The sequence below is a fragment of the Rattus norvegicus genome, chromosome 1 (genome assembly GCF_036323735.1).
Source record: "Rattus norvegicus strain BN/NHsdMcwi chromosome 1, GRCr8, whole genome shotgun sequence".
In the NCBI taxonomy this organism is placed as follows: Eukaryota; Metazoa; Chordata; class Mammalia; order Rodentia; family Muridae; genus Rattus; species Rattus norvegicus.
This window is the reverse complement of record NC_086019.1, coordinates 20,140,057-20,152,235: the sequence shown is the minus strand read 5'-3', so window position 1 is coordinate 20,152,235 and position 12,179 is coordinate 20,140,057. Positions and strand designations below refer to the sequence as shown.

General features: G+C 39.0%; 1 non-coding gene across 1 annotated transcript; it reads left to right on the top strand.

The window, feature by feature from the left end:
• The first annotated feature begins 4,590 nt into the window (after positions 1 to 4,590).
• Positions 4,591 to 4,697, top strand: LOC120100143 (U6 spliceosomal RNA). The gene has a single exon (XR_005499936.1). It is a non-coding gene; the product is annotated as a U6 spliceosomal RNA (small nuclear RNA).
• The last annotated feature ends 7,482 nt before the right edge of the window (positions 4,698 to 12,179 follow it).

Genomic DNA, 12,179 nt, shown 5'->3' with positions numbered 1-12,179 from the left:
ATTAGTCTGAAGTTCTCTTTCTTTGTTGGGTTTTTGTGTGGTTTAGATATAAGAGTAATTGTGGCTTCAAAGAAGGAATTCGGTAGTGCTCCATCTGTTTCAATTTTGTGGAATAGTTTGGATAATATTGGTATGAGGTCTTCTATGAAGGTCTGATAGAATTCTGCACTGAACCCATCTGGACCTGGGCTCTTTTTGGTTGGGAGACCTTTAATGACTGCTTCTATTTCCTTAGGAGTTATGGGGTTGTTTAAATGGTTTATCTGTTCCTGATTTAACTTTGGTGTCCAGTATCTGACTAGGAAATTGTCCATTTCCTGCAGATTTTCAAGTTTTGTTGAATATAGGCTTTTGTAGTAGGATCTGATGATTTTTTGAATTTCCTCTGATTCTGTAGTTATGTCTCCCTTTTCATTTCTGATTTTGTTAATTTGTACACACTCTCTGTGTCCTCTTGTTAGTCTGGCTAAGTGTTTATCTATCTTGTTGATTTTCTCAAAAAAAAAACCAAAACAGCTTTTGGTTCTATTGATTCTTTGTATAGTCCTTTTTTTTTTCTACTTGGTTGATTTCAACTCTGAGTTTGATTATTTCCTGCCTTCTACTCCTTCTGGGTGTATTTGCCTCTTTTTATTCTAGAGCTTTTAGGTGTGCTGTCAAGCTGCTGATATATGCTCTCTCCTGTTTCTTTCTGCAGGCACTCAGAGCTATGAGTTTTCCTCTGAGCACAGCTTTCATTGTGTCCCGTACATTTGGGTATGTTGTACCTTCATTTTCATTAAATTCTAAGAAGTCTTTAATTTCTTTCTTCATTTCTTCCTTGACCAGGTTATCATTGAGTAGAGCATTGTTCAACTTCCACGTATATGTGGGCATTCTTCCCTTATTTTTATTGAAGACCAGCTTTAGGCCGTGGTGGTCTGATAGGATGCATGGGATTATTTCTATCTTTCTGGGTTTGTTGAGGCCTGTTTTATGACCATTACATGGTCAGTTTTGGAGAAAGTACCATGAGGTGGAGAGAAGAAGGTATATCCTTTTGTTTTAGGATAGAATGTTATATAAATATCTGTCAAGTGCATTTGGTTCATGACTTCTGTTAGTCTGTCTATGTCTCCATTTAATTTCTGTTTCCATGATCTGTCCATTGAGGAGAGTGGGGTGTCGAAATCTCCTACCAGTATTGTGTGAGGTGCAATGTGTGCTTTGAACTTTAGTAAGGTTTCTTTTATGTATGTAGGTGCCCTTGTATTTGGAGCATAGATATTTAGGATTGAGAGTTCATCTTGGTGGATTTTTCTTTGATGAAAAAGAAGTGTCCTTCCTTATCTTTTTTGATGACTTTTGGTTGAAAATTGATTTTATTTGATATTAGAATGGCTGCTCCAGCTTGCTTCTTCAGACCATTTGCTTCGAAAGTTGTTTTCCAGCCTTTCACTCTAAGGTAGTGTCTGTCTTTGTCTCTGAGGTGTGTTTCCTGTAGGCAGCAGAATGCAGGGTCCTCATTGCATATCCAGTTTGTTATTCTATGTCTTTTTATTGAGGAATTGATTCCATTCATGTTGAGAGATATTAAGGAATAGTGATTGTTGCTTCCTGTTATATTTGTACTTGGATGTGAGATTATGTTTGTGCTTTTCTTCTCTTTGTTTTGTTGCCAGGACGATTTGTTTCTTGCTTTTTCTAGGGTATAGCTTGCCTCCTTATGTTGGGCTTTACCTTTTATTATCCTTTGTAGGGCTGGATTTGTAGAAAGATATTGTGTAAATTTGGTTTCGTCATGGAGTATCTTGGTTCCTCCATCTATGTTCATTGAGAGTTTTGCTGGATACAGTAAATTGGGCTGGCATTTGTGTTCTCTTAGGATCTGTATGACATCTGTCCAGGACCTTCTGGCTTTCATAGTCTCTGGTGAGAAGTCTGGTGTAATTCTGATAGGTCTGCCTTTATATGTTACTTCACCATTTTCCCTTACTGCTTTTAATATTCTTTCTTTGCTTTGTGCATTTGGTGTTTTGACTATTATGTGACAGGAGGAGTTTCTTCTCTGGTCCAATGTATTTGGAGTTCTGTAGGCTTCTTGTATATTTATGGGCATCTCTTTCTTTAGGTTAGGGCAGTTTTCTTCTATGATTTTGTTGGATATATTTACTGGTCCTTTAAGTTGGGAGTCTTCACTTTCTTCTATACATATTATCCTTAGGTTTGGTTTTCTCATTGTGTCCTGGATTTCATGTATGTTTTGGACCAGTAGTTTTTTCCCTTTTATATTATCTTTGACAGTTGTGTCAATGATTTCTATGAAATCTTCTGCTCCTGAGTTTCTCTCTTCTATCTCTTTTATTCTGTTGGTGATGCTTGTGTCTATGGCTCCTTTTCTCTTTCTTTTGTCTTCTATATCCAGGGTTGTCTCCCTTTGTGCTTTCTTTATTGCTTCTATTTTCATTTTAATTCCTTCACCTGTTCGATTGTGTTTTCTTGGAATTCTTTCAGGGATTTTTGTGATTCCTCTCTATAGGCTTCTACTTGTTTATTTATTTTTTTCCTGCATTTCTCTAAAGGAGTTCTTTATGTCTTTCTTGAAGTCTTCCATCATCATGATCAAATGTGATTTTAAATCAAGATCTTGCTTTTCTGAAGTGTTTAGATATTCATTGTTTGCTTTGGTGGGAGAATTGGGCTCTGATGATGCCATGTAGTCTTGGTTTCTCTTGCTTGGGTTCCTGTGCTTGCCTCTCACTATCAGGTTGTCTCTGGTGTTACCTTGTTCTGCTATTTCTGACAGTGGCTAGACCGTCCTATAGGCCTATGTGTCAGGGGTGCTGTAGACTTGTTTTCCTCTTTTCTTTCAGCCAGTTCTGGGAACAGAGTATTCTGCTTTCAGGCTTGTAGGCTTTCCTTTCTACTGGTCTTCAGCTGTTCCTGTGGGCGTGTGTCTTGGGTCCACCAGGCAGGTCACTTGGAGCAGAAGTTGGTCTTACCTGTGGTCTCAGGCCTGAAGTTGCTCCTGGGGGATCTCTTTTGAGGTCTCCATGAGAGTGGCAGGCAACCAGAAGGGCCTGCCCTGCCTTTTCCCGGCCCCCTGTGCACATGGTCCCAAATGGTGTTAGGTGTTTTCCTCTGGAGTCAGAAATGTGGGCAGAGTGTAATCTCTTCTGGCTTCCCAGGCATGTCTGTCCCTCTGAAGGTTTAGCTCTCCCTCTCATGGGATTTGTGTGCAGGGACCTGTTGACTGGGTCCCTTCAGATCTGGGTGGTATCTGGACTGCAGGGGACATGCTGCTTGAATTCTTCATTTTTTTTTTTAATGTAGGCACTTAGAGCTATTAACTTGCCCCTAAGAACCATCTTCACTTTGTACCCTAAGTTTGGGTATACTGTGTACTCATTTTCATTCAATTCTAGAAAGTCTTTTAATTTCCTTAATTTTTGTCCTGAACCATTGTCATTCAATAGTGAGTTGTTGAATATCCCTGAGTTTATAAACTTTCTGCTGTTTCTGTTGTTATTGATATCTAGTTTTAATCCATGACATTTAAATAGAATATCATCACTTTGACATAAATTTTATTGTATCTGATGAGATTTGTTTTGTGTCCAAGTATGTAGTTCATTTTGGGGGAACATTCTATGAGCTACTAAGAAGGTATATTTGTATTTGGGCGAAATGTTTTGTAAATATCTGTTTGGTCCATTTGATTTGTGACATCATTTAGCTTTAACATCTCTCTGGTTTTTAGCATGATAACCTATTTGTTGGTGAGAATGTGTCTTCACCTCTTTAGTTGATGTTTTCCCTCTAGTTTCTTCTTGGGGCTAGATTTATAGAAGAAAGATACTGCTTCAGTTTGCTTGTTTTTTGTTTTTTTAATCATGGAATGTCTTATGTTCTCCATCTGCTGTTGATTGAAGGATTACTGGGTATAGAAGTCTGGGCTGACGTCTGTGGTCTCTTAATTTATAGGTCATCCATCTAAAAGCCCTTCTGGCTTTTAGAGTCTCCAATGAGAAATCACATGTTATTGTGTTATCCAAGGTCTAACTTTTTATGTTATTTTGTCTTTTTCCCTTGCAACTTCTAATATCATTTCTTTGGTATGTATGTTTAGTGTTTTGCTTATTATGTGCTGTGGGGAACTTCTTTTCTGGACCAGTCTAGAAAAGAAGAGCCGGACAAAGACTAGGGGATTGGAACTAGATGACATGAGGGACAGTAACGATCTTCTACAGGATTCCCTGGCCAACATGGCTTATGGGGTTCCAGGGAGTGCCTGCAGCAGTTGGCAGCTGAGATGAGATGAGGGAATTGAGTTGTAGAGGAAGAGTCCAGGAGAAGATCTGAGTGATCTTCTGGGAATGGCTTCAGAGAGAGAGAGGGGAGGCCACAGCAAGCACTCTGTTACAGGACTGAGGATAAGACTAGGGCATTGGACTTGTAGGAGAAAGGCTCATTCATCTTCTTGATGATAGTCATTCTGACTGTGGTGAGATGAAATTTCAAAGTATTTTAATTTACATTTCTCTGATAGCTAAAGATACTGAACAGTTTTCAGAATATTTACTGGCCCTTTCTTCTTTTGAAAACTTTCTGGTGCTCACTTCTGCAGCACATATACTAAAATTGGAATGATACAGAGAAGATTAGCATGTCCCGTGTGCAAGGATGACACACAAATTCATGAAGCGTTCCATATTTTTGCAAAATTCAACACCCCTTTATGATAAAAGTCCTGGAAAGAACAGGAATTCAAGGCCCAGACCTAAATATAGTAAAAGCCATATACAGCAAATCAGTAGCTAACATTAAACTAAGTGGAGAGAAACTTGAAGCAATCCCACTAAAATCAGGGAATAGACAAGTCTGCCCACTCTCTCCCTACTTATTCACTATAGTTCTTGAAGTCCTAGCCAGAGCAATCAGACAACAAAAGGAGATCAAAGAGATACAGATTGGAAAAGAAGAAGTCAAAATATCACTATTTGCAGATGATGTGATAGTATATTTAAGTGATCCCAAAAGTTCCACCAGAGAACTACTAAACCTGATAAACACCTTCAGCAAAGTGGCTGGGTATAAAATTAACTCAAATAAATCAGTAGCCTTCCTCTACACAAAAGAGAAATTAGCCGAGAAAGAAATTAGGGAACCGACATCCTTCATAATAGTCCCAAATAATATAAAATACCTTGGTGTGACTTTAACCAAGGAAGTTAAAGATCTGTATGATAAGAACTTCAAACCTTTGAAGAAAGAAATTGAAGAAAATCTCAGAAGATGGAAAGATCTCCCATGCTCATGGATTGGCAGGATTAATATAGTAAATATGACTATTTTACCAAAGGCAATCTACAGATTCAATTCAATCCAATCAAAATTCCAATTCAATTCTTCATAGAGTTAGACAGTACAATTTGCAAATTTCATCTTGAATAACAAAAAGCCCAGGATAGCTAAAATTATCCTCAGCAATAAAAGGACTTCCAGAAGAATCACATCTCTGAACTCAAGCAGTATTACAGAGCAATAGTGATAAAAACTGCATGGTATTGGTACAGAGACAGGCAGCTAGACCAGTGGAATAGAATTGAAGACCCAGAAATGAACCCACACACCTATGGTCACTTGATTTTTTGACAAAGGAGCCTAAACCATCCAGTGGAAAAAAGCAAATGGAAAAGCATTTTCAACAAATGTTGCTAGTTCAACTGGAGATCAGCATGTAGAAGAATGCAGATCGATCCACTCTTAACACCCTGTACAAAGCTTAAGTGCAAGTGGATCAAGGACCTCCACATCAAACCAGATACACTCAAATAGAAGAAAAAGTGGAGAAGAATCTCAAACCCATGGGCATTGGAGAAAATTTCCTGAACAAAACACCAATGGTTTATGCTCTAAGATCAACATCAGATAAATGAGATCTCATAAAACTGCAAAGCTTCTGTAAGGCAAAGGACACTGTCATTAAGACAAAACAGCAACCAACAGATTGGGAAAAGATCTTTACCAATCCTCCAACTGATAGAGAGCTTATATGCAAAATATACAAAGAACTCAAGAAGTTAGACTGCAGGGAGACAAATAACCCTATGAAAAATGGGGTTCAGAGCTAAACAAAGAATTTACAGCTGAGGAATGCCGAATGGCTGAGAAACACCTAAAGAAATGTTCAACATCTTTATTCATAAGGGAAATGCAAATCAACACAATCCTGAAATTCCAACTCACACCAGTCAGAATGTCTAAGATCAAAAACTCCGGCGACAGAAGATGCTGGAGATGATGTGGAGAAAGCGGAACACTCCTCCACTGTTGGTGGGATTGCAGACTGGTACAACCATTCTGGAAATCAGTCCAGAGGTTCCTCAGAAAATTGGACATTGAACTACCTGAGGACCCAGCTATACCTCTCTTGGGCATATACCCAAAAGATGCTCCAACATATAGCAAAGACATGTGCTCCACTATGTTCATCGCAGCCTTATTTATAATAGCCAGAAGCTGGAAAGAACCCAGATGCCCTTCAACAGAAGAATGGACACAGAAAATGTGTTACATCTACACAATGGAATATTACTCAGCTATCAAAAACAATGACTTTATAAAATTCACAAGCAAATGGAATGAACTGGAAAATATCATCCTGAGTGAGGTAACCCAATCACAGAAAAACACATATGGTATGCACTCATTGATTAGTGGATATTAGCTCAAATGCTCAAATTACCCAAGATGCACAAAACAAATGAAACTCAAGAAGGATGACCAAAATGTGGATGCTTCACTCCTTCTTTAAATGGGGAACAAGAATACCCTTGGTAGGGAATACGGAGGCAAAGTTTAGAACAAAGACTGAAGAGACACCCATTCAGAGCCTGTCCCACATGTGGCCCATACATATACAGCCACCAAACTAGATAAGATGGATGAAGCAAAGAAGTGCAGGCCGACAGGAGCCGGATGTAGATCGCTCCTGAGAGACACAGCCAGAATACAGCAAATACAGAGGCGAATGCCAGCAGCAAACCACTGAACTGAGAACGGGACCCCCGTTGAAGGAATCAGAGAAAGGACTGAAAGAGCTTGAAGGGCCTTGAGACCCCATATGAACATCTATGCCAACCAACCAGAGCTTCCAGGGACTAAGCCACTACCTAAAGACTATACATGGACTGACCCTGGACTCTGACCTCATAGGTAGCAATGAATATCCTAGTAAGATCACCAGTGGAAGGGGAAGCCCTGGGTCCTGCCAAGACTGAACCCCCAGTGAACGTGATTGTTGGGGGTAAGGCAGTAATGGGGGAAGGATGGGGAGGGGAACACCCATAGAGAAGGGGAGTCGGAGGGGTTGGGGTGATGTTGGCCTGAAACCGGGAAAGAGAATAACATTCGAAATGTAAATAAGAAATACCCAATTTAATAAAGATGGAAAGAAAAAGGAAACGTTCTGTTCAGTTAATTGGGTTGTTTATTAATTGGTCATTTTGCATCGTTTTAGGGTTTAATTTTTGTAGTTCTTTACATATTCCAGATTTTAACCTTTTATCTGAAGCATAGGGGGCAAAGGTTTCCTCCTATTTTGGAGTGTGTTCACTTTGCTATTTCATATTTTTTTGCTGTGTAGAAGCTTTTCAATTTCATTTTCCTACTTCCAATTCTTATGGCGCTTTACTTTGCTATTAGAGGTCTATTCAGAGTTTTCTGTCTATACCCACATCCTGATTTATTTTCCCATATCTGTTTCAGTGTTTCTAGCTTTAAGGTTTTTGAGGCAGTTTGACTGAAGTTTTGTGCAGGGCGATCTATTTCCACTCTGGAAACGGATCCACACATATGGATCTATTTTCATTGTTCAGCTAAAGAACCAAAATTTTTACTTTTAAAAATTATTAAACTTTTGATAACCATAACACAAAGGACACTAGTCAATTTCGAAATAATTGATTTCGCTAACACACCTGTCACCATTCAGGAAACTGAAATGCACTGATGATTGAGCCTTAAATTAAGAACATATTATTTATACATTAATGAAGGAGCTCTTTGTGTCAGTTTGTATGGTGGTTTGAATAGGAATGGCACTGAGAGATTCATGTATGTGCATGTTTGGCCAATAAGTAGTGGTGCTATTAGGAGGTGTGGCCTTGTTAGAGTAGGTGTGGCCTTGTGGAGGAAGTGTGTCACTATGGGGGCAGACTTTAAGGTTTCCTATATTCAAGCTACGCTCAGTGTGGCATAGATCAAGATCTAGAACCTCGGCTCCTTCTCCAGCACCACGTCTGCCTTCCTGTTGCCATGCTTCCCACCATGACAATAATGAGCTGAACCCCTGAAACAGTAACCCAGCCCCAGTGAAATGTTTTCCTTTATAAGAGTTGCTGTGACCATGGTGTCTCTTCACAGCAGTAAAAACCCTAATACAGTTTGCTTACAACAGTACAACAAAACACTACAGACTGAGTAGTATAAACGATATAAAATTATTTTCTCGTATTTCTGTAAACTGAATGTCCAAGTTCAAGGTGTCAGAACATGGGGTGGGGGTCTCTACTCAAGGCTTCTTTACTTTGTAGGTGGCTGTCTTCTCTCTGGTCTCTTCTTTTAAGGTCACATTGGTAACTGGAATAACTTTATGTCCCTACGTCATTTTAATTAGCTTGTTGTAGGTTCTATTTCCAAAATTAACCATATTCAGAGCTGGAGGTTAGGATTGAACATGGATTTTGTGAGGACACAGCCCACTCCTAATATCCTCATATCAGTAATGGGCACAGAGGTCACACCCACTTAGGTCACTGGTTCCAATTCAGAGCTTTGAGTCTTACTACTATCCAGATTCAAAAGTAACACTTGAGTTCAGCACCCAGGCCAGGCAGCCTTTCTGTCCAGGTGCCTTTGGGACCTGATGTCTGCCCTAATTTCACTGAGGCAAATAAGGAAACTTTGTTTTGGTAAGTGGGCATATCCCTACTGACTAAACAGGAAAGAATAATCAAAACAAGATAAGATAGCTTGACCAGCAATATCAGCAGTGTCCATTACTGATTTGAGGGTATTAGGAGTGAGGCTGTGCAAAAATCCATGCCCAGTCCTAACCTCCAACTCTGAATATGGTTAATTTTGGAGATGGATTCTACAACAAGCTAATTAAAACAATGCGAGGGCATAAAATTAGTGATAAAATTGCAGGTGCTTTTTAAAAGTGCCTCCTCATAGTTTTGCATTTGTGTTAATAATATTTATCAATTTTATACACAAATAAAACCAGCAAACTTGCCATAAAATCAGAAGATTTCAATTTGTTAAAAAAAATTGCCTTTCTTTTGTGAAATAGGAAATCTAGAAGGGTTTTGTAGTTAGAGACAATAGGCTAACTGGAAGCGGGAGACCATAATTATGATTTTTACAACTGCTAATTGAAGCTGTGTTTGTCAGTGTTCTGGTGACTTTTGGCTGAGATCTGTCTGCTCTCTTCTGTATTTTCCATTCTTGGTGACATTTACCATGGTAACTTCCATAAAACACCCTCACAGTTTTTTAAAATGTTCCAAGCACCTTTTTAAGAAGAAAGGCTAACAACCCGGCAGGAGTGAGTATTTGGAAACTAAATGAAAACTATTCAGCTTTGTCTGCGATTGCCACAGTGACAGAAGGCGGGGACATCGCTGAGAAGGTCTGACTGAAAAAAACAATGTAATGTATTGTGGGATAAAAGTTAATGTTTGAAGTGGGCAATTAAGTATACTGGAGAAACTTCTGCCTTTCATAAGATTTATTTTTGATTTTAAAATCTTGATAAGCTCTGTTTAGGCGGAGTCAAGGGTCCAACCCTTTGGTATAGTCTTTGATGACAGAAATCTAGCCAAAGACTGGTAGACTGAATTTCGCCCTCACAGTTACTTCTCTGGGACCATCTTGGGAAAATGTACTAATATGAACATTATAGCTCATTGTCATACTTCAGGCTACTCTTTAGTCCCAACCAGTGAAATATGAAGGCCACAAGAGGCTTGAGTTTTCCGTCTCAGTTATACATTAGATTCAGTCAAGACTGGGGAGTGTAGGTGTGAGAGGACCCTACTCAGGATAATTGCCTAATTGGTACAAGGCCAATCTCCACATATTTTTGTTTAATGTCTTGCTAGAATTGCGAGCTACTCACTGCATCATCTTGGAGGCCACTGAACCCTTCCCTTCCCAAGCACTCATCAAGACTTGATTTCAGTGTTACTTATGGTAAAGCATCAGTCATGCACCTTGCTTTCAAATCTATGTATCATTCTGAGCAGAACTTGAGGGACCAGGGCCATTTTGTTTTGTTTTTTAAATTTAAGGAAGGCATTTTTATTTGTGTTTATCTCACTTAGCATCCAAAGTAAATCCAATAATCTATGTCTAGGTTCACTGCAGAAGTAATGGTTGCCTTTTCAAGACACATTGAATTTCAAATAGTTTAATAGCTTAAAGGCTGATTAAGAAGCAACTAGATTCAATGTAATTTGTTTATGTGTTTGAAAATAACCAAGTAGGAATTTTGAATGACTGTAACACTCAGTTGGCAGGGTTCATGATTTTTTTTTTCTTAATAGTAATGATTTTCTTCCTGGGAAGGATTCTAAAAACTCTCCTTTTCTACACCAAATAGAAATTGCTCTATCTGACCACACGTTTTTGTTTTTTGTTTTGTTTTGTTTTTCCTTTTTTTCTTCTAAATATCCCAAGAAATAGCTTTCAAACCTGAGCTTAGGTAGAGAATCATTTTCAATGGGTTAAGGATGTGTGGACAAATCTTAGAGAGCAAATGGCTAACGGTGAAATGTGTGGCACACACTACCACAGTTAAGAAAACAGGACCTTGGGGTTGGGGATTTAGCTCAGTGGTAGAGTGCTTGCCTAGGAAGCGCAAGGCCCTGGGTTCGGTCCCCAGCTCCGAAAAAAAGAACCAAAAAAAAAAAAAAAAAAAAAGAAAAAGAAAAAAAGAAAAGAAAACAGGACCTTCATTGTCCTGGCGGATGCCACCAAGCCAACCAAGGACTTTACTCTCCTGGAGCTCAAAGTACGACAATGAGGCAAGGTTCCAGGTCTTTTACATCAGTGGTTCTCAACCTGTGGGTTGTAACCCCTCTGGGGATCAAAGGACCCATCCACAGGGGTAGCATATCAGACATCCTGCACATCAGATATTTACATTATGATTCATAACAGTAGCAGCGTTGCAGCTATGAAATTGCAATGAAAATACTTTTATGGTGAGGGAGCCACCATGATATGAGGAATTATATTAAAGGGTTGTAGCAATAGGAATGTTGAGAACTGATGTTTTACCAGTTCTGAGTTATTCAATCATCACAACAATTTCTTCTGAAGGTGGCAATTGAAATATTTCCTTCTAAACTTGATGAATAAAATCCTGACTAATTTTGGTTCCCACACCACTTTGAAGATGGCTGAACACGCACGCACGCATGCACCATGCACATACAAAATAGACTTTTTTTGATAGGAAATAAATTTGTGAGGTCAGACTACATCTTCGAAAGATTAAAGGGAAATGACTTTGAAGTTTCTGGTGGATTGTCTCTTGATAAACACAAATGCCTATCAGCATGCTTCCCTCCTCACGGAGTGTAGGTTGTGACTCCCTCTTATGAATCTAGAGTTCATGATCTCAGTACAGTAGCAGGAGCTGTAAGCTTCATTGTCATTCTGCAGCCTGGGTCTGGCTTCCTCTTGAAGCCTATAAATCATTATCAAACAAGAAAATCAAGTAATCAAGCTTGCTGGCCTGAATCTGATCTATAGTATTAAACTCCAGCATGAAAAGATATTCACTTATAACACTAGTTAAATGCTCTAATAATGAGCTTGGATTAGGGAAATGCTTCTGCACACACAGGGACTGGAGGTCCTGATTGCCTCTCAATCACACGTACAAAACCCACTCAGTCTCAGCGGCTTGAACACAAATCCAAAGGCGACAGGCAACATACTAGGGAGAGAGGATGGCAGAGATATTCATAAATGTTGTCTCCTTTTAAAGTTGCATCCATAAATTATATGAGCTTTTGTTTTTTTTTTTTTTCAAATTTTGTCTTCAAATGACTTCAGGGCATGTTGCAAATTCATTTCATGGTCAGTTACCTTTCATCTTTAAAATCACACGAAACATGCAACTC